Raw genomic sequence first — 24354 nt, forward strand, 5'->3', positions numbered from 1 at the left:
TGAATGTTAAATTCAATGTTAACGTTCGATCAGAGCTCCTCACAATTGTTTCACTGAAGTCTGGTACATTTTCAAATGAAAACGGTGCATCTGTTTTAAAAAGTCTTGAAAACAATCCTGTTTTATCATTCGAAATATTGGTTGCTCCATCGGATGAGGATAATAAATTAGATTGAAACGACGAACGATCTTGTGATGAAATATTTGGCAATATAACTACTTCCGATTCAGAAATTGATAATGTTGACTGGTGATCAAAATGTAACGCACTTGACGCTGGGGTATTCAAGTAAAGATTACCTAATTCTGTAGATGAGTTGGCAGCATCTTCAATAGGATCAACATACACTCTTTTTAGTAACGCATCTGTTACTTTTTTCGCCGTGTTTTCTGTTTCATCGCCTGGTTTGTTAAATCGTTGTAGATAATTAACAAAAGAGTGTTTAGGCGAATGTTCAGACAAATCATCCGAACCTTTCTCGGCAATCGTTTGATAAATCCAGGTTTTACAATCAATCACTTTCTGGTTTACTATTGTCTTTTCTAGTACACGTGCATTCTGGTTTACTAATGTCTTGTCGTCTACACCTTCATTCTGGTTTACTGTTGTCTTTTCTTCTACACCTGCATTCTGGTTTATTGTTGTCTTTTCTTCTACACCTGCATTCTGGTTATTTGTTGTATTTTCTTCTACACCTTCGTTCTGTTTTACTGTTGTCTTTTCTTCTTCACCTGCAATCTCAACAGGCAATCCTTTGAACGGGTAAGACCATCTGGACGTGTCCGTTTGTGTTGGTTTTCTATTTAAATAATTAAGACTCTCGTAGTCAAGTTGTTAAACCAATTGTGGTACAACACTATCTGCATACCGCAGTTCCTAAAAAACATGCACATGATTGACATCATCGCATTTCGCTAGTTGATGACATAAAAACACGATTACCAATCGTTATGAAAAAAGCCTACATGTCGGTGTTGTAATGACTAGTTAGCAAAACAATTAGGTCCGGAAAAAATAGGCTTAATTGTTTGCAAAGTAAAGTATAACGAGGAGTATGTACCTCTAAACTACAATCCTCATATTCCTTTATAGCTGTAATACAAATATGCCTAGTTGTTAATGCCTGTTTCTCTCCTTCTTCTTCGTCTGTGCCTTTGGGATACATAAATGTCTGATTTTTACTTATCGTTGTTGGTCCGACCACCGTCGTTGTTTCTGTAATTATACAATATGCACGCAAACCACCTTCATACTAAAATATCGCGAAAACTATCAAAGGCACTGTTGGCTATAGTCTGAGGTATCTATAATATAATTGAAATATCGATACTTTCTCTGAAGCTTTCAAATGAGCCTTCTCAAAGAATATCAAGTACTGAATCGAAACAATAATGTCTTAGGCATCCAAAAGAAATGAGCGAAAATTTAAAGTAAATCTGAAATCAAATAAATCTGGGCAATATTATTGTACGTCGATTACTATCGTGCACTATTGATGAGGATAATATATGTTTAAGAACTCATTCATTATGTGATATTTCACTGCCAACAATGAAACGCAATAATACAAACATTGCGATGAAAGAATTTTTTTCACAAAGCAAATGTTTCAATTCATGATGTAAATGTAGCCCGAACTCACCTAACAATCGACAATCGAAGTAACGCAACTCCTAAAATGAAAAAGTATTACAAGATAAAATACTTGAATGACAATCCTTTAAAACAGCTTCATAGAAATGGAGCCTTATTAATACTGTTCATAATGCTAAATCTATCAACAAACTGTGCAGTGTGCGTCAATAGCACAAGTGTATATATGGCAAATCGGGCCAAATTGTACACGATCGGGGTACAACACAATGGCATTCCTAAATACGATGAACTCAATACTGCATGACTGTGTGCGGCGTTTTCTTTCTGTAGCAGGGTTCGAATAAAGATACATGAACCCAAGAGAATGTAAAGGACTATAAACTGTGCAGAGACCACATTTATGAGGGTTGTTCATGTTGCAAATTATGGCACATGACCAGGTTGAAGAAGTATGGAATGTCGATATTCAGTATTTTAAAGATAATCATAACTTATATTTAAAAGACAAACTCAATACTTGGATCCAAAGTAGTAACCTTAAGAGATCACATAACATTGCTTTGATACAATGTTGCATTATGGTTTTTATTAAAGTTCATTGAAAAGTCAATGGTTTATGTGGCATTGACCAACACATCATTTTCTTTATGTTGCCACTTCAATACTGAGGAAAGTAAAGCATGGTCAGAAAGATTTTTAAATTTTACAAAAAGTATGTATTAATAACTGTTACCTCAAGACTGTAGTTTTTAAATTGCTTCATTCCACTCATGACGTTAATCCGTGTTTTAAAATGTGTTTACCGTTTACAGTCATGAAATCTAAAGCCATGTACAAGGCGTATTCCAACTGTAGACTGTAGACGTTCCTGCAAATTATTTATGACAAAGAATACATGTATATACTCGAAAACATAGGCTTGGTTCGAAATATATGAATCGAATAACACATAAAGAGAACATAGTTAAAAGCGAGATAAGAATACAAGAAAGAATGATGTATTAAGCACATGTTGTGTTTGCTCTCATTACTCGTGGCTGTAGTGTGTACAGAGGACGATTGTTTAATATAATTGTTATAAAGTTCCACTACATAGTCTGCAGTTTGAACCTTACATGTTTTGGCTAAAGTTTTTACCCTATAAGTATTAAAAGAACTACATTACATCCATACAATACCTTAAAACTATCAAGTACGCGAAATGAGTGTCTACCAACGATCATTCGTCTGTTTCTAGGTAAAATCTGACCAACGGTGTACAAGGAAAAGTCGTTTTAACAACCGCTTTCGGACGAAACATGAAGGATAACGCGCGACTCAAAGCGAACAAACGGCGATCCCAAAATCTCACCCTGACTCGTTGTGCATAGATAAACTTTAAATGTACTCTGCACATATCTCGTCGATTTACTTACCTGTTGCAAATGTTGGTGATTTATACGGTGGTTTATAAGGCATGGTGATAGAAAAGCCTTCTCCAAACGAAGTTTTCGAATCTGGTAAAACCGGCCCATTACCTGCGTGCAATATTTTGATTAGTTCATATAATTTCGACAAAACAAGAGCTACCAGGCGATATGAGATATCCCACAATAGTCTTGCAAATGTTTTGATTAATATTTCACTGGCAAACTATGACAAGTAGGTTAGAAATACCAATTGCATTGTGTCCTTGGACCTTTTAACTTATAACAAATTATGTCGGGCATTTAGAGAAATCGGTGAGTAAAAATTTATACATTTGATTTAAGGGAAGTCGGAGCTCGAATAAGCCCTTTTAGACATATGTACATCTGATTTTAAATGTGACATGTACCATAATCAAGTTCATGAAGTATAAGTAGTCATGTGTACCAAGCTATTAGGAAAGCTTAGAAGCGATTGTCCACATGACATTCAACGCATGCTCCAATGGCATTAATTCGTACGACGTTCAATTCACTGAACTCATTTTCGTTTGTACGAAATGCATTGAAATTTAAGTTTAACGGAGCCTGATGCGCAATAAATACGTGAGATCTCTTCTGGTACTGAGGAATCATTCGCTTTAGCCCGTTCTATCACAGTATTGAAACTATACAACTTAGAATGACCCTTTTTACTGATTTAAATGCGTTTTCAATGTGTGTTTGTGTCGGATTAGGGCTTTGTATGGCAAAATTAGGTTTCTAAACAAATTGTGAAAGAGTTTCAAATCAACAAACCTACTGACAGACTAACAGACTTAATGACGGACGAATATATTCTTAAATAGCAATAATTATATCGATAGTACAGTAGCTGTAACCATATACATTAAAGACCAGAAAAGTTACATTTACATCAAGAAATATATTTAAAAAGATATTCGGCGTATACCCTGACTTTGAAATAAAGTTGAAGCATTTCCGTTTGTAAATAATTAAATTAAAAAAAAAGATGAATTGCTGTTGTCGGTTTTTTTCAGTTGTTAATTACCTCAAACTGCATAAACTATATATGCGTTGTTAAGTGCATGTGTATTCAAACCACGTAAAAGTGATGCTTCATAAAAATTGAAATACGGGAAGTCAAATCACATGTGACCTCATAAAGCTTATTATGAGCTTATTTCTCCACCATCAAATAAAATGGTAATTTAATATTTGATTAACACGCACTGCTATTTTTAAACATTCAAATTACACGTCAGAAGCCGCGTGTTCAAATATGGGTCTAATGGCGTTTCGGCCTGCGCAATTTCTCAGTCTGGTCAGTAGCTGCGCTGGCCGCTTTAAAATCACTTAAGACTTCATTAGGTATCACCTGATCAGACTGCGAGATGCGCAAGCTGGACTATAGCAAAGCTGACATAATATGACATTAGACCCAGTTTCGGATGGCAAAATGGCAAATTCCGGTGGCCTTTTCAGATTTCAGGAACGATTTCCAGACGGGAAAAAACATTAGTGCTAAGATACTTAGAAGATTTTCCTGTTATCATGACACTATACATCTTTGGAAGTGTGTGTATCATCATCGAGAAAGCAATACAGCGTTTTAAGCATTTATCGATTGTCCTTTTATTTTTCCACTGAGTATTCAGTGGCCGCCTAGTGAAATTGAAATTCTGCGATATGGATTTTAACGCGTCATTGTTACTGGACCAAACTTTATGGAAATACAGTGAGTAGTTCGCAGTTCCTTTCATTGAACAGTGGTACATCCTTTACGCTGTGCTATATGCAGTATTATGGTCAAAGTACTAGGAGATTTCTCTCGAATCCGCGAATTAAATATTCCAATGTATGCATTTGGGTCTACTGGCGTTATATATACGTCATTTAAGGTGAAATCTGGGTTAAACAGCTTTGCCGAAAAAAAACGTAACTTCTTGCTTTCGAATAATAATGATTTTAATATATCTATCGATGCTTTTGGTATTGAGATGGTTTTGAAATTTTATTTGTACATAAATTATACATGGTTACTGTCTTTTCATGACCGATTGATGTCAGGCGAGGATGAAATCTATATAGGGAAGCCTGCGGCTTGCCGAAGATTTCCTTCCGATATTCATCCGAGAACGATATCATTCTGTTATCAAATGGGAATAACCATGTATACTTTATTTATTATGCAACATTTATATTCAAAAACATGTAGGCTTGTATTTAAATATAGGAGACGAACACGGAATAAAGTAAAGTTAAATCGATCATGGAAAATTGAGACTAATTTCACTGTGATGCAATTTGCAAATCAGACAGTTGCGTGACTTTTTTACTAGCTATGACGTAGATGTATTGCGAAAGTGGCGATGTAATAATGGCTGCAAATAACATCGTAAACATGATTGTGAATTACAATAAGATTTGTTACTCTGTTGTCAACACACTGACAACTCAAGCTCAAAATGATTGACCCTTTTCTAACAGATTGGATTAATGTTGGATAGTTTATCAAAATGTAAGACTTTAAAAGTATGCATTTCACCATAAACGTTATCTTTTGTTTTCAGTGAAATGTTAAGATGGCGATTGTTGAACCTGAAATAGTGCTTTCGAGATAAAAAAAACAATTTTCCCTATATGTTTTAGGCAATATATTTGCAAATGGCATTTACTTTGATATTTTTGTGTATGTTTTCCATCTATATGATAGTGATATGAATAAAGATATCAATCATACGTTCGTACAAGTATGTTCATAGTTTACTCATAATATGCTATACTGACCATATTTGGTACATAAACCGGTATATTTATTACCGAATATACTGAAAATATGAAAACTTAACAACTTTGTTCAAGTAATGTTATGTACCAGCCGTAATATTTTAATCAATATAAACTAATAATTGTAAACAAATACGGTATTTTAGAACTTTTCTTTTTTCGTCAATCTGGTTGACCTCCACTTTAAAGCTTAGCTTAAACGCCGTCGTACTTTTATTTAGGCAAACGATAGCTTAAAGTACTTTATAAGAGGTTCATGACCATATTTAGAGCTTAACGAACATTTAGATTAAAAAAGTAACAAATTATCCACTTACGCTTACATGGAGCTTTCGATTCTAATTACCACATCCTTTTTCAATACTAAATATAAGTAAAGTTCAAACTTTGTGGAGCTGCATCCATCTCGTCATCTTCACTGCTTGAACTGCTTTGCGGAACTGAATCTTTCTCGTCGTCTTCACTGCTTTGCCGAACTGAATCTATCTCGTCATCTTCACTGCTTGAATTGCGTTGCGGAACTGAATCTATCTCGTCACCTTCACTGCTTGAACTGCTTGAACAGCTTGAACGGAGTCCTGTCAATATATTGTCGTAGGGTTAAATCCATTAATACAATCTAGACTATTTATTTATTAAAATATGAAGGTTTTAATATAAATTTAAATACATTTCACTTATCAAAGGAAAGCAACCCCAACAGTTTAACCTCATGCATGATTTACTAACATTTGAGTTATCTAACCCTGATTCGTGATCCACGTGCATATTTTCAAGAATTATTATTGACGTATTTATTATGTTTAAGAGGAAATAATATATTTCCTTAGGTAAACAATTACTTTTATTGTATAACTATTAAATTACATATTATTGTGACATGTATTTACTATTTTGTATGTTTCGCAGTCGTTATTAATAATGCGTTTATTGCATTTAATTGTTCATAGACGACTCGCCGTAGCTACTCTACGTGTATGTGTATTTTTCAATCGCTTTTTAAAGATATTCATTCATGTTCGTGTGTATATTGATTTAATATTTGTTGCAGAGAAATTCCTATCCATAACATCGGATGATGGTCAAATAATAATAAAATATATCAACATAATATCTGCGTGCATAAATAAAAATCCTCGCAGTACACGAACCCCGAAAATGGCGCCCAATGTGGTTTGATCTTCGATGTCGGACGTTTATAAAAGAAATACAAGTGACGCGGAGCAATGCTGGATGCGATATCCACAGATAGGAGAACTGTAGTTTTGTTCTAGTCAGTCTAGAAAAGGAAGTCATTCGTTGGACAAAATGACCAACGCCTCTAATTGATCTTTTGTGAGTTGGAAAATACTCAAGTATTTTGACGTATCTGTTTCTGTAAACGGTACCAGGTAAAATTGACACGTGTCAAGTGGACGCATACTGACGTTTTAAGTGGTGCATCATCTACTTTTATGACGTTTTGGGGCCCAGAAATAAACTACGAGCGACGACCAATACCGGTTCCGGGAGTCAAAATGAACTTTTAAAACAAAAACAATTATAATACATTGTATATTTGTGTTTATGTGTGTGATGGTTGGGACTTCTTAAGTGCTTAACGCATTCCTCATTAAGAAGGTACGGTTAGTGATTTTGTAATTATTTTCAATTTTATAAAACTGTTTTTTAATTTAGTATTTTGTTGAATGCATTTTTCTAGTATGGCATATACTTTTCCGTTAACGTTTAATTTTACATATTCAATAAAGAACGGATTTTTTGCAGTGTTAAAGTTGTTTAACAGTTTTATTTCATTTATTTCATCGACCCTGCACTGGGACACTATCTGCAAGTGCATGTTGTTACAAAGTATTAACACATACTAACAAATGCTGATCAATCGAGTTACTATTGTTATTGAGATTACACTTTGGTAAACATACACAGCATTTTATACACACACGTCAATTTGAACTCGTGCTGCTCACTGTTTACAAACTGGGTATTAAATTTCACAGTTGTCAACACAGGATTTTATCTAAAAAGAGTGTGTGCTTAGTTGATTTTTTTTATAAAAGAATATCGGGTAAACGGGACAAATAGACGCTGCTAAGAATATTTATTATTGAATCGTTGTGTTTTATTAACAAAAGTGTTTTACTGTTTATGGAATAATGAAAAAGTTGCAGACTTAAGATTTTATATTTTACTGTATTTAGCAAAATAGAAGCGCCGCATTCGCGTTGTCGGTAATAGCGTGAAATAATGGACTTTTATGTTTCCGCGCGTTTGTGAGAATTAGGCATTGAAAAAATATAATTGCGTTGTTTTATTTATAGGAATGGGACCAAATATCCGAAAATTCGAAAATCGTCAGAATATTCGAGTCCAAAATTGATTATTAAATATTCTATTTCTATGCAAAGATACTTAAAAAAAAGTACATTTACAAAGTCGCAGTTTTGGTTTCCATCATAGGTCATTGCTTTGATAACAGCTTCCATCAATGAACGAGATGATAATTGACAGACGGGATGGTATAAGGAGAAGGACCAATCGTCGATTAACTATCAATTCATAGTTATGCAATATGTACAAACTATTTACTGAAAATCAGTCGAAAATGAAAGTAAATTTATGTAAAACATCTACGTATATTGATAAACATTAAAAATGTGTTTTGACAGGTTTGTTAAGCTCAGCGGTCTTTTAAACAGTGGTTAATAACTTGGTAAACGCAGTTTTTTTACACGGTTATGTTACCGAAAGATAATTGTATTTGTATATACGATGGTTACTTTGTTTTAACCTAACCATTGAAATTTGTTAACTTACCACAGTACAATTTACAACAATGCAACCCTTAAAATAACGTCGTTTTCGCGCAATTTGTCAGACGAACATTGTCCAATATGGCATCTGACTCTGTCACTAAAGAAATAAGCGAAAAACGGGCTAAACCCTTTACTGACCGAGAGGTGGACGTTTTTAAGAACTTAATGAAAGAAAATCTTCATAAACTCAAAGCCAACCAAAGCGGCCACTCGTTACCTTATAAGTAAGTGACACCATGCTGGTTGTAGTCAGAAACTTGGTACAAGACATGATTAAAAGCCCAAGTAACACCCAAAATCAACGAATATTTCGTAAAACATTTCATAAAAATAAAGTTAACCCATACAAAATCATTGTTCCTTAAAGCAATAGCCCAAATGTGAGCGCTAAATATGGTCTGGTAACATAGCTTTTACAAGATACATTGTTACCAGACCACATCTAGCGTTGAAATTATGGCTAGCATATACGGGGCACTGATTTTGTATGGGTTAAATTTATTTTACGAAATAATTAACGAACTATTTGTTGATTTTTAGTGTTAATTGGGCTTTAAAAGGGTCTGTCTGGTTATAATGTCTACGATGTCTACGCATTGGATCGTAAAACTCATTAATTTTTCGGGATGATATAACTATTGTGGTTAGTCTACATTAGCGACACGGTAATTCACATGGACCGATGTAGGGTGCAACGAAGCAATACAACGAAACGAACACATATTTTTTAAAATATGTTGTCACGAGATTCATAATCGAATCCCGGCTCTATAAAATTTGAAGCAATAAAAGTGTGCGTTTTGCAACACTGCGTTTTGCAAGATAGAATCTAGATTTGAAATATGAAAGGAGTAAAATAGACATAAAATGATTCTTTGGAACGAAATCACTTGCATTGAGTATCAAATTAGTTGAAGTTTGTATTTAAATAGCTCATATGTATTTAATGTTCATGCCATTAATTATGTAATATTGGGGACTTAAAATGATAACTTCATTCGTTTCAAGTTACCGAATTAATATACGTTGCATCACTAAAATTATGTTTCAATTAAGCTTTATTTAATTTAATTCTTACATAGTTGATAAGCTTACTTATTGTTTTGTTCACTTAGCATACTGTACCTTATACATATTAAAGGTTGTAGAAAACAAAACCTTGTTAAAGATTTGAAAATGCTGCGTTTGGTTAATCTTAAATCTTAAATGCAGTCTAACATACCGGTGAAGCTGCCCTCGAGAAGTAAAAGTTGGTTGTAAATAGGGGGCAATAAAGGGATAAGCGATGGTAACTTTTAGCCAGACAGAGCTTGAATAGCGAATTTTATTGTGAATTTATAGAACGTATTAACGAATATCTGGACAAATTGTCTCATATCGGGACGCCGAAACAATCATCAAACTGGCAGGACTGTCCCGTCGAGATGTGGCATGTATGTTTTAATTCCGTTATCTATATATCAAATCAATGATTATCTAATCAGAATTTAGATGCTCAAATCCAAACCTATTAAATCTTTCTTTAATGGTTCTTTATTACAGACAAATAGCGAAATCAAAAGCATAAGTATTATCGATGGAAAGTAATCAAGATCAATTATAAGTATTGAAATCAATTAGAATTCCGGTAATGTGTTTTCTTGACATATCTTACATCTAATGAAAATAAACATTATTTCTTTAAAAATAGCATAATAATGAATGATCTTCAAAAAATATTACTCTATCCTGTTTTTCAAAGCCGCACATAAGATACGATTTATAGTGGAATTTGAGGCAATCATGAATAGTAATTTGCTGTGGATGGTCATAAATTCGGACATTTTAATATTAGGCTTAAAGTCCAATATTCAAATATATTCGAATAATGGCAAACGAATATTCGAATATCGTTTCCAATATTCTCATCCCTAATTATTTGTAAATTTATTTGGTGTTTCTTGTTTGTTTTGTGAAAATGTATTGTGCTCTTCAGAGGCTATTGATTGTTTGATAGTGTGTAATTAAAATGTAAGTGTTTAGCAGGTAATTTTATTTCTTTTAAGTTTGTAGATTAGTGTAGACAAATAGTAGAGATTTGTAGTTGTAGTGTTTGATCTAGTATTTTTTAATAAAATATTTACTTGACAGTATGGCACACTATTTGTCTGAGAGCGTGTTGCTTAAAATTGAGAGTGAGAAAGGGAAAAAAAGAACAGTTAAGGCTAAGACGCCGGATGTTGAAAAGGAAATGCGGCAGATAAGAGATCAACGCACACGTTTGGTTGAGGAAAGACAAAAGAAAAAGACACAAACAACTGACGAGCTCACCATAGAAGAAATAGAGAAGGAAAAGAAGGAAGTGCTGGAGGAGATACGGCGATTACAGGACAGTTTGAGCTGCGATGCCAAGAGTTTGCGTCCAGAACACGAAAGTTCCAGAATAGACATGCACGCAGAGCCTGCAAATGCTATAGATGAGAATCTGGAATTGCTTGAGAAGAAATATGAATGAACAATTGAAGAGGTGCGCATAACTACACCATCCAATCGCATAAAAAAAGCAAAAATCAAGACACGTTACAGAAATGCAGACGAGGCTGAATAAAAAGATATGAGAATGCGGGTTGAAAAGTTGAAAGTAAGCGAAGGTAGAATGAAGGAAATTGAAAAGGCTCATTCAAGACGCAAGCAAGAAAAAGATGAAAAGCTGCATATCAGACAAGAAGAGATCAGGACATTAAGAGAACAAGAACATCAGTTGATGCTGAGGATCAAGCAACATGAGTTAACTTTGAGCCAAACGTAATGCAGATAGATTGGAAGATGTTCATCAGCGAATGGAACCTCGAAAGCAAGAAGTCTTGAACGGAAAGTATATCAAACCCAAATTAACTAGATAAACAGAAGAATCGTTTGAATAGTGGAAATTAGAGGTGGAGGTTATGATTGCAGCAAGACTTTATTGCCCAGATGCAATTTTACATGCAGTACGAAGCTCAATTAGCAACTCCTTGAGGAACATGAGGCGAGTTTTACCAACCATTGGAACAAAAGCTACGACTAAGACATCCTGGCGAAGGTAGAGAATATTTACGGCGATAAGAGACCGGGAGAATATCACTTTGCAGAGTTCTACACGGTTGAGCAAAGACCAGACGAAAATGTTGCCGGTTAGGGAGTACGAAATGAAAATATAATTCAGATGGCTGTTAAGAAAGGACAGATAGATTCCCACCAGACGGATGTAATGCTGTGTAAACGTTTCTGCAAATACTGACACAGCGAGAAACTTAAGTCAAGTACCCCGTTTTAGTATGATTCATGTAAAAGCTTTGAAGAGCTGCGAAAATAAGTTCGTATTGAAGAGAATAAAATGAGTACAGACACCGAGAGTGACATATCACAAATTACCGAGAACTCGAAAGCTAATGATAATCAAATATCAACAGTTGACGAACAGTTGAACATTTTGAAACACCTGATGAAACGTATGGATCGACTAGAAAAAGATATACCTGGGAGTAGAAATCAACAAAGATAAAGTAGCAAGTCACACGATGATAGAAAACATAGAAGCGATAACTGGAGAGGCCAGTGGAGACGATAAAAAAATCAAGGACATGGTAATTACCGCGGTTATGAGCATAAGGGAACAATGGAACAGAAACAACAGAGGACACAAAGGCTATAGGAATAACTGCACAAACGATGGTGACAGAAGTGAAACACAGAGGCCTCGGCAGCAACAGCGTTACATGGAACCATCAAACAGAAACCAGGAAAACAACGGAGATGTTAACCAGAATGATAACGAGTATCAATACAAAAGAAGGAACGAACAGCGAAATTTGAACCAATAGACGTCTCTGTTACTGGGCGAACAAGAGACAGATTCGGTAGTGAATGCCCACCAATTGATTTGTTGAAACGTATTGTTGGTGACAATAATGTTGGAGACATATATGTACAATGCCAACTTGTTGCAGCAGTTATTGACACAGGGTCTATGGTTACTACCATGTCGAAATCTTGTTTCAAACGATTACACCGAAAACCACCCGGTTTGCCCCTTACACATCTAACACTGAGTGCAATTGCGTCGAATGGTCAAACTATACCATATAAAGGTTATGTGGAAGCCATCGTTTCAATACCTTTCATGACAAATAAAGAGCTCAAAGTACAAATTTTGATTGTTTCTGATTCGGAAGTTAATAAAACTGAGCCAGTAAGTGGTGGTACAAATGTTATTTGATTATTTCAAAAAGAGTCAAGTAAGGAATCTGTATCAAATGAATGGGCTACTGCTTTCAGTTCAATAACTGATGATTATGTGGGTACAGTTAAAACAGCACAACAAGTAAAATTGCAACCAATGAGGTTAAGTTAGTTAATGATAGCATTAGAATGTTAAGGGCAGTTGACGCTGCGGTGACTGAAATCTGTAGTGATGATCACTGCTCATCACGTGTGAACGTTTGTCCAAGAGTAGTGATCTAAAACTAACATGGTAGTTTTGCGTTAATCCCTGTAAAACTATTTAATATGTCGTCTTAAAAAGTAACGGTGCTAGAAAGAGCAAAGAAATGTGAATTAAAAGAGGTAAAGGGTTTGAGAGATGCAATGTCGGATTGTAGTAAGGCACAAACTGCAAATTAACCCGATTTAGACATTGAACAAACGGTTGATGTTGACTTAGATGGTACACATCATAGTGCAAATCAAAAGCAAACAGCATTATTTCTAAATAAATGGCATTGTATTTTTTCAAAAGGTTCTACTGATCTTGGAAACACTGATCTGATAGAACTTTAAATCTATTTCACTCACATTATCCCATTTAAGGAATCTAAACGTCCTATTGCCCCAGCTTTACTTAATGAGGTTCGGGAGCATTGAAAGGAAATGATTGAGTGCGGTACCATAATGGAATCAAATAGTCAATATTCACCCTACGTTGTTATAGTCCGAAAAAAGGATGGTTCTATAAGCTTTTGCATTGACTACCGGAAGCTCAATTAGAAAACTGTTAAGGATGCATATGCTATTCCAAAACTCGATCACACCCTTCATTTATTGTCAGGTTAAAAATACTTTTTGAAATGGGATTTGCCTGCAGGTAACTGACAGGAGGAGGACAAGGCAAAAACGGCTTTTTCTGTGGGTCCGTTGGGCTTTTATGAGACCAACCGCATGCCATTTGGTTTGGGGAAAGCCCCCGCAACTTTTCAACGTGGGCGGCTACGGACAAATTCAGTGACTATCTGTATGGTTGTCAATTTCAGGTCTTTACGGATAACAATCCGTTGACCTAAGTGCAAACAACAGCGAAGCTTGACGCAAACGGCCATCGTTGGTTAGCTGTCCTAAGTAGCTACGATTTTAATATTAAATACTGTAGTGGCATGAGTAATGCTGATGATGATGGTTTGTCTATGCGGCCGGATGTCAACATTTCTTCTGAAAAAAAACACAATTGAAATTCCTGTCATCAGGCGGATTCTTTATTAGCATCTGTCAGTAAAGATCAGGGTCCTTTACTTTCCAGTGTTGCCGCTCCAACTGATGCAGCAGACGAGAGCACTGGTGGTGATGTTCCATCAGCCATACTAGAGACTGAGTCTCTTACCTCTCGAGATTGGCGGAAGTCACAGTCTAATGATGCTGTTATTGAGTAGGTTGCTATTCACTTGCGAAACGGAACAAGACCATCCGCTAAGCGGTTCAATTTCGATCCAAATGCTCTATCGAAATACCTCAGGTGTTGGGATACGCTGTTTTTTCGTGATGGTGTTGTATACCGCCGTGGCAAGATAAATGACCAAACATGTTTTCAACTGATATTGCCCACTGATCTACATGATGACATTTATTCAGGTGTTTACATTACGACCCGGGCAATTAAGGCCGCTATCAAACTATTTAACTTTTCAAACAAAGGTTTGTCTGGCCAGGTATGGACAGCTGGATTAAAAATAATGTTAACTATGCGATCGATGTATACGCAGAAAAAAACTACCTTCCAATGCTAAACTAGAAAATATTAACTCAACGGCACCGATGGAATTAATATGTATAGATTTTTTTGTCCTTGGACACTTCAAAGGGTGGATATGAAAACATGTTGGTGATAACTGATCATTTCTCTCGATACGCATCAGCCCTTCCAACTAAAAATCAACTAGCTAGAACTTCAGCCAAAATTATTTTCGATTTTTTTTATTTTGCACTACGGTTTGCCCACACGTTAACATTAACACCTGTACCAAATTTTGAGACCGAATTTATAAGAGACCTGTTTGATCTAGCTGGCATTGCCAAAAGTCACACAACCCCTTACCACCCCATGGGAACAGACATGTAAAACGATTCAATTCTACATTGTTGAAAATGTAAGGTACATTATCCAATAGTGAAAAAGTGATTGGAAATCGCACGTTGCTCCGTTAGTGCATGCGTACGATGTCACAATTCACAAAACTATCGGATATGCCCCATTCTACCTGATGTTTGGGAGACACCCAAACAAGCCATAGATGCATTATTAGGTTTGTCCTCGAAGACCTATGAAAACGTGTCCGGAAACTGCAGGAACGATTATCCTGTGCATAAAAAAGGGCTGAAGAATTTGCGAAGTTCCGGAGACAAGAAGCGTTACGATACTCGTGCAAAAGCTACTTCATTAAGCGTCGGTGACCTAGTATTTGTCCACAATGTATTTTTGCGTGGCAAACAGAAATTAGCCGACAAGTGGGAGGATACTATATTGTGGTCGACAACCGAGCGCCGACATCCCTGTGTTCGAGGTTAAGAAAGATTGCCCTCACGCTAGAAAAACAAAACAAGAATCCTGCATCGCAATCTATTACTTCCCTTACCATACAAAAATAAATCAAATGAAAAATCATCCCAAAGATATATAATCCCGGCCCTTCGTAAAAATAACGAGCCGTCCAAATGAATAAATGAACGTCCAAACCAAGATCGTAAACCCCCGAAATGGCAGCTCACTGGTGAAAACATATTGTAAATAGCATTGTACATTATGCGATAAACATGGAATTGATCTAGACTATTTATTTATTTTAATATGAAGGTTTCAATATAAATTTAAATACATTTCACTGTTCAAAGGGAAGCAACCCAACCAGTTTAACCTCATGCATGATTAACTAAAATTAGAGTTATCTAACCCTGGTTCGTGATCCACGTGCAAATTTTCAAGAGTCATTATTGACGTTTTCTGTTTTGGAGAAAATAATATATTTTCTCAGGTAAACAATAACTGTTATTTTATCGATATTAAATTACATATTATTGTGACATGTATGTACTATTTTGTATGTTTCGCAGTCGTTAATAATAATGCGTTTATTGTATTTACTTGTTCAGAGACAACTCGCCGTACCTACTCTACGTGTTTGTGTATTTTTAAATCTCTTTTAAATATATTCATTCTTGTTCGTTTGTATATTGATTTAATATTTGTTTCAGAGAAATCCCTTTTCATAACATCGGATGATGGTCAAATAATAATAAAATATATATACTTTTGATCTGCTTGCATAAATAAAAATCCTCGCAGGACGCGAACCCCGAAAATATTCAATATTGACGTTCATGCATGATATACAAAATGGTATACACAGTTTTAAGAGTCTTAACATTTGTCATTTAAAACTTAAATAACGTTTCGATAGTAATCGAGTAGACTATAAATGGTTATACAGTATGCTTGAGCGAAACTGTTGAAATAGTGTTGAAGTACCTGGTTTAAAGTTACAGTTAGGATACGCCATCAATTTTATGTACTGTAACAGGTTACAGGAACGGTCATATTTCTAGATGAAAAAAAAGCACCTAGATATTTCTCTATTTTCAGACGCTTTACACACATAACCTTATCTAATATAAAATACAAGTATACATTAAATAAATACCACAACTATTAACAAAATGAATTGAACAAGTACAAAACTTAAAGTAACATTACCATACGCCATAATGTGTAAGTATACAGTCAGTTTGAAATACATAGTTTATTGAATATCGTTTTATATTTGTAATCTTTTTAATTATTTGAAACACATTCATGAATGATTTTACTTTGTAAGAACTTAGCAGTTCTAAAAATTAGCTTTATATGTCGATTATTTAACGTGTTAATGTCACAACAAAAAGTGTGTGCATATATCCTCAATATATTACATACAATTACACTTTTATGAATAGTTAACACAAACCTTTCAGGGCGTAATCGTATGCACTGTTATAGGTTACAGGAACGGTCAAATTTCTGGAAGAAAAAAAGCAACCAGACATTTTAATGTTCTCTATTTTCACACCATTTACACACATAACCTCAAATCATATAAAATACAGGTACACATTAAATAAATACCAAAACTATAAACAAAACAAAATTATTTAAGTGCACAACTTAAAGTTACATTAACTTGCGCCACAATGTATAGATACAGTCAAGTTACCATTACCGGATCATTACCCACAGCGGATCACTGTGATGTTCAAGACTGCGTATCGCGATAAAAAAAGTTTACATGTTTAGATGGTATTTTGCACACAGCGTCTTCAAGGCCTGTTCTTTAAAACGCATCGATTGAATCGTAATCGGAGCTACTCTTTGTCAAACATTTCGGTATGTTTTGATGACATGTATATACATGTGTTGACTTCCGTCTCGTTTCCAAATCGAGGTTGAACATTTTTCGCGGCCACATGCTATAACTCTGTTGGAAAGTAAGAAGTTTAGGCATTTTAAAGGCCATTATGTAGTATTTCTGCCAGCAAAAGTCTATTTCAGTTTTGATTCGTGTTTAAGATTTTGCAACACCTTAAATGAAATGAAGAATTAGGACAATAACGGATCAAGCGTAATAATATGCGTATTGATAAAATATCATATTAAAATATATGCAAATCTTGTTGATTCTTACAATAAATGATATCAATCTTAATGTTTTACTTATTTTCCATGTTCAATATCGATGATTAGATATGATTCAAACAATTTACATGGTTTGTACGATGCCCGTATATTTTCGATATTTTTAGGATTTTCGACAGATAATTCACACAAGATCACCATGCGTAAAGTGTGGATACAAGATCACATAAACAAACACATCTAATAACAGAAAATGAATATAATTTATAACTGGCAAGATAACAACTGGGCCTTTGCAAACAACACAGTTCATGTTTTGACAGTTCAAATAGCGTGTGAGATGCCCCCTGAGTTGTCTCAGTCACGTGATCCGTTATGGCTACAACTTATCCGTTAATGCATGAATTCTGCGCTGAAAGAAAGGTATCACAAATACATTTTGCCTGCGTTTAAAAATAAGACTATGTGCTGAATCAGTAAGCGAAGGTAATATTTAATCAAACGGGTGTAAACGAAGTCTTAAAACATTTATTGATTTTCACCAGAACAACTTAATTACGCTACTGATCCGGTAATGGTTACTTGACTGTATGCAGTCAGTTTGAAATACATAGTTTATTGAATACTGTTTAATATTTGTATTCTTTTTAATTATTTGGAACACATTCATGAATGATTTTACTTTGTAAGAACCTAGCAGTTCTGAAAGTAAGCTTTATACGTCAATAATTTAACGTGTTAATGTCACAAGAGTTAGTGTGTGCAACACATGCAACATGCTACCGAAATGATTGTTTATCTTGGGTTCGCGCTGTGTTGATGTCCTATCGTTTGTACATCTTAAAACGATGTGGCAAACCCTATACAAATGTACACACCTATCAGATGTCGATAAATTTGAACGTTTGCAGTAAACTTTAAAATTCTATAATACCTATGATACGTAATTAAGATCAAGGATTGTATATTTGTTTATAATTGCAAAGAGAATGTTTAAAGTATTACATATATTAGGTACTTATATAACAGTTTAAGTTGTAGCACAAACTCATAATTTTTATACAACAATGAATTAAAAAAGTAACAAAAAAGAAAGATTTCACTTAAGAAAATTAACACATTAAAACTATGTTCAATCCATTGATATACATTGTGTATTTTAGCGATAAACTAACACTTTACGATGAATTACGAACAAAAGTTTAAGGGATTTGCGTATGGAGCAAGAACGTTAAAATAATTGTTAATTTTATTTATAGAAAATGGTAAAATAACAATACGAACACACTTTTTAAAAACAATGAAAACATGAGATAAATTATCGGTGAAAAAGTGAATACATAATAAAAAACGAACCTGTATAAATTAGGTTAGTGTGACGAAGATAACACCACTAGACTGTTCACTTTCCAATACGATGCAGATAGAAAATACTACTGAATTATATATTTATAAATCGGCCAAAAATACACAATCCGTAGGATGACAAAACGTTGAAACATACCTCCTCCGCATATAAACACATACCAACAAATTAGCGTTTAAGGTTACAAAATTCGTGACCAAATACATCTGAAAGACGTGCAGCACTTACCTGATATAAACCTAAATATAAAAACATATGTATATCTAAATAGAATGACAACTTTCCTAATATTATATATACCTTCGATGTAAGGCAATTTAAGATTGAAAACAAAAGTAGCAATTAAACGCTCAATGAGAAAACGAAAGTTAATTCGTGGAATACGAAAACGAATGTACAATATTAGAATCAATCTCTTGCACGACGGTTACATTACATTCACCTCTGTGTTGGGCTCAGAACGGACTATTGTTATGAACGCGTCTCATTCATGTCATGATCATACCAAGCGTTCATCATTGAGGTTACAGAATACTAAACAATCTCTTGCACGACGGTTACATTGCATTCACTGCATTAAAGAAAACCATCTCATACCATGATATCTTATATCAGTCTTAATTCATTATTATAAAATTGATATGGTTTTTTGACCAACATACATACACACGTCGAAGCAATTCCTAACGGCACTCAATAAACATTATGTTCAATTATTTACATATGTAAAGTGCGTGGACTGAATCCATCTGCGTAAATGGGCAATAAAATAGTTCCAAAGAGTTGCATTAAAACTCGCAAGTATTTGCACGATTTATCTTACATTTAAAAGTCATATTTCTTAATTTAATGCATGCGATCTTAAATATCCAATCAAATATACATTGAATACGTTTGTTCGGTTTTACCTATTTGATAGGCAAAATGGCAAGCTGAGCATTTCGCAGAGTTGTATGTGAGAGCAAGGAACGACAACTCTGCGTGGAGATTGAATTAGAATATGATAAAGAAAGTACATGAGAGGAATAGAAAAAACATTGTACGAGAACTCGATTCGTCTAAGGGAGGTTATCCAGTTAGAAAAGTTCAATAAACCTAACCGAGTTATAGTTGAATTTGATCGCTTTGTATCTCACACAGAAATCACAATTAATGGTTTAAATGTTGTAAACTTTCGGTATATTCTGATTCAATCACAGGGGCCAGTCAAAAAAAATGAGTAGTGTATGTAAGAATAAGGAAAAAGTCACCTACGCAATCCAACTACCGGACATGAATTCCAATGCAGTGCTCCACACTTCATTTGTTTATCACCAAACACTCTGCACAGATTTACAGCAAAATAAATTATCTGTAAAACGGTACCTGTGTCAGTCCATTCGACGCAGTATTTAACTGTCCACACGGCCTCAAACACGAACAATTGGAAAATGGCGACATGTGACGTTTTTAATTATTGTGTGTGAAAACGAGTTGATTTCTTGGCTAATATTCGAAGACCGAGCGAGTTATTGTCGTGGACAGTGTTCATTGGATATGTTTTATATGGAGCTATAGACACTTTATCGGGGAATCGCTTATTACGTGTGTAACACGACTCCTACAGCGTAAACACAAGTGGACAGGCTTATCTACATCGACTGAATTTTGGACATTTTTTCGTGTTTGAGACCGTGTAGACAGTTTTAATACTGAGTCGAATGGAATTTCGCAGGTACAGTTGGAAAGATAATTTATTTTGCTTTACATCTGTGATCAGTTTTTGGTGATAAACATATGAACTGTGGAGCAGTGCCTTGAAATGCATGTCCGGTAGTTGTATTGCGTTGGTGCCGTTTTCCTTTTTTCTTACACACACTACCCAATTTTTTTACTTGCCCCGGTGGATTCAATGGTATATGCTCATGTATTTATTTTTGGAGACAGAAGAAAGTCTTACAAGATCTCCATCAAGTATACAGTTTTGTTTCGTTTGGATTGTTCTCCATTTTAACACTATTTCAGGCACATTACGGCGGTCAGTTTATCAACTTACACTGTTCTTTGATAGCTAGGTAACAAGTATTAAATGCAAATACAACAGTATTTTACCACTGCCCTACTTGAATCGAAGGTAAGGGTAGTATGGCCATGGCAAGGATTTCATGACAAATCCCCACAAAAGTTAATTTTCAGTTCAGGGATCGAGCCGTGATCGTCGTATTTGTAGTCAAGCGCTCTATCAGCTGAGATAGCCGGCCCGATTGTATCATGAGCATAAGGGGAAATGTGATTGATGCAACTGCTAATTCTGATTTTGATTATCACATGCTGAATTGAATGTATAAACAACAATCAGGATTCCTCATTCTGTATTTAAATTGCACGTGGACATATAGAAATAGTTGTTTTAGTATTATTATCAAAGATGGTAAATAATAACTTAGTATGTTATATGAAACATAATTTTCATTGTTTGTGTTTACGAATAAGAAGAAAATTATTGTCCCATAATGCAATTTAATTGTGCTTGAGGAAATCGAGTGTGTTATACGGTTTTCCGTCATTCAGCCTTGGACAGTCGAACTGTAAAGACATAAGTAAAGTTTGTGTTTGATAATAAAAAATAATGAAATCTACAAACATTGTATTTGCGTGCATAAATTAAAATCCTCGCAGCACACGAACCCGAAAATATTAATTTTTGACGTTCATGCATTGTATACAAAATGGTATACATAGTTTTAAGAGGTTTAACATCTGTCATTTAAAACTTAAATAAAACACGTTTCGATAGTAATCGAGTAGACTATAAATGGGTATACAGTATGCTTGAGCGAAACTGTTGAATAGTATTGAATTACCTGGTTCAAAGTTGAATTTAGGATACGCCATCAATCGTATGTACTGTAACAGGTCATAGGAACGGCCATATTTCTGGAAGAAAAAACAGCAACTAGATATTTAAATGTTCTCTATTTTTAGACGCTTTACAAACATAACCTTTACTAACATAAAAACAGGTATTCATTTAATAAATACCACAACTATTAACAAAATTAATTGATCAAGTACACAACGTAAAGTAACATTAAGATACGCCACAAAGTGTAGGTATAGTCAGTTTTGAAATACATAGTTTATTGACTATAAAATACATAGATTATTGAATATCGTTTTATATTTGTATTATATTTAAAACATAATCATGAATAATTTTACTTTGTAAGAACTTCTGAAAATAAGCTTTTATCGTAGATAATTTAACATGTTAATGCCAAAAGAGTTAGTGTGTGCAACACATGCAACACGCTACCGAAATGATTGTTTATCTTGGGTTCGCACTGTGTTGATGTCCTATCGATGTTCATCTTTAAACGATATGGCAAACCCTATACAAAAGTCTACACTAATCAAATGTCGATACATTATAACGTTTGAAGAGAACTTATTTCTATTATACATAAGATACGTCAAGGATTTAATATGTGTTTATAATTTCAAGGAATATATGTAAAGTATTACATAAATAAAGTACTTATATAACAGTTTTAGTTGTACAACAAGCTCATATTTGTTTAAGATGAATTACGAACAAATATTTTAAGAGATTTGGGTAGGCCCTATTTTGCAATAACTTTAAAATTATTGTAAATTAAATTTAGCGAAAATGGTAAAATAAACATATAACATTTAACATGTTATGTTAAAACAATTAAACAGTATACAAATTATCGGTGACAAAGTGAATACATAATGAAAAACGAGCCTGTATAAATTAGGTTAGTGTGACGAAGAAAACACCAAAAGACTGTTCACTTGCCAATACGATGCCGAAAGAAAATACTGCTGTGTTCAATATCCTTTAATATATCGGTCGAAAATACACAATCCGTAGGAGAAAAAAAGTTGAAACATGCCTCCTCCTCATATAAAAACATACCAAACCAGTCAGCTTTTTAAGTTAAAAATCCGTGAACAAATACATCCGAGGAACGTGCAGAACTTATCTGATATATACATCAATATAAAAACATATGTATATATAAATAGAATGACAACTTAAATTCATGGAATACAAAAACGAAAGTACAATATTAGAATAGGATAACGAAAGAAATGAGAGGTATAGGAAAACGATAGTACGAGAACTCGATACATGTAGGGGATGTTATCCCGTCAGAAAATGTTAATACACCTCACCGAGTTATCATTGAATCTGATCGCCTTGAATATAGGATGAAACCGCAATACATTTTGTGAAATGTTGTTAACTTGTGGTTTATGCTGATAGATTCAATTATATAAGCTCATGTCTTTATTTTTGGGTCAGAAGAAAGTCTTACAAGATCTTCATCATGTATACATTTTTGTTTCGTTCGGATTGTTTGCCATTTTAACACTTTTTCAGGCACATCGTGGCGGTAAGAAACCAAATGACACTGTTTTGTGATAGCTAGGTAACAAGTATTTAATGCAAAATACTCACAGCAGTAATTTACCACTGCCCTACTTGAATCGAATGTAGAATTGACATAGCAAGGATTTCATGATAAATCCCCACACAAGTTAATTTTCAGTTCATGGATCGAGCACGTGATCGTCGTATTTGTAGTCAAGCGCTATTCAACTGAGAATGAGCATTAGGGGGAATGTGTTTTTGCTTATTCTGATTTCGATAAGCACATGGTGAATTTTATATAGAAACAACAATCAGGATTCTTCATTCTGTACTTAACCAATTTATGCCTAGCGTCTAGAAAAAAAAGCCTTGGCAAACAGCGTAGACCCAGATGAGACGCCTCATGATGCGGCGTCTTATCTGGGTCTGCGCTATTTGCTTAAAGGATTGAGAAATATACTAAATATAGAAATAAATACACTAGATGTTCCTAATTTTGGAAATAAATTGATTCAATTTAGAAGGATGGGAGAGTCCACTAGGCATACATGGGTTAAATCGCAGCCATGCACGTGGAAATAGTTGTTACAGTATTATTATCAAAATCAAAGATGGTAAATACCAACTTGGAATGTGATATGAGACATACTTTTTATTGTTTGTGTTTACGAAATAGAAGAACATTATTTTCCTGTAATGCAATTAAAGTGTGCTTGAGGAAATCGAGTGTGTTATGCGGTTGTCCGTCATTCAGCCTTGGACAGTCGAACTGTAAAGACATAAGAAATGTTTGTGTTTGATTTCTTGTTTTTATTTTAGTCACTTTTGCAGTGTATATGTTTTCGCACTTAAATAATACTTTAGGCGTAGATTAACTAGACATGACAAACTCAATAGGCGGATATTGTATATATGTTCAAATGAAATATTTTTCATGTAGATGGCATTTATCTGTTTAATATGTATTAATTGATTTATTATATCATGTTGATGTGTGTCATGTTTGATGCAGACAATAGACTGGCCAGATGCTTTACCAAAGACAGGAAATGTATTGAAAATTATTTAAGTCTCATTTTTTTTATATTTCCGACAAGTAAAAAATACA

General features: G+C 34.4%; 1 protein-coding gene and 1 long non-coding RNA gene across 9 annotated transcripts in view; one reads left to right on the forward strand and one right to left on the reverse strand.

Annotated features, from left to right (window-relative positions):
• LOC127835450 (uncharacterized) overlaps positions 1-24354 on the forward strand; it is a 354496-nt gene that overhangs the window by 145885 nt on the left and 184257 nt on the right. The window lies entirely within an intron of this gene.
• LOC127835457 (uncharacterized) lies at positions 21-5256 on the reverse strand. The gene is made up of 5 exons (XR_008028536.1): positions 3013-5256; positions 2331-2465; positions 1644-1674; positions 1062-1216; positions 21-877 (listed from the first exon to the last, which is right to left on the reverse strand). It is a non-coding gene; the product is annotated as an uncharacterized LOC127835457 (long non-coding RNA).

The sequence above is a fragment of the Dreissena polymorpha genome, chromosome 6 (genome assembly GCF_020536995.1).
Source record: "Dreissena polymorpha isolate Duluth1 chromosome 6, UMN_Dpol_1.0, whole genome shotgun sequence".
In the NCBI taxonomy this organism is placed as follows: domain Eukaryota; kingdom Metazoa; phylum Mollusca; class Bivalvia; order Myida; family Dreissenidae; genus Dreissena; species Dreissena polymorpha.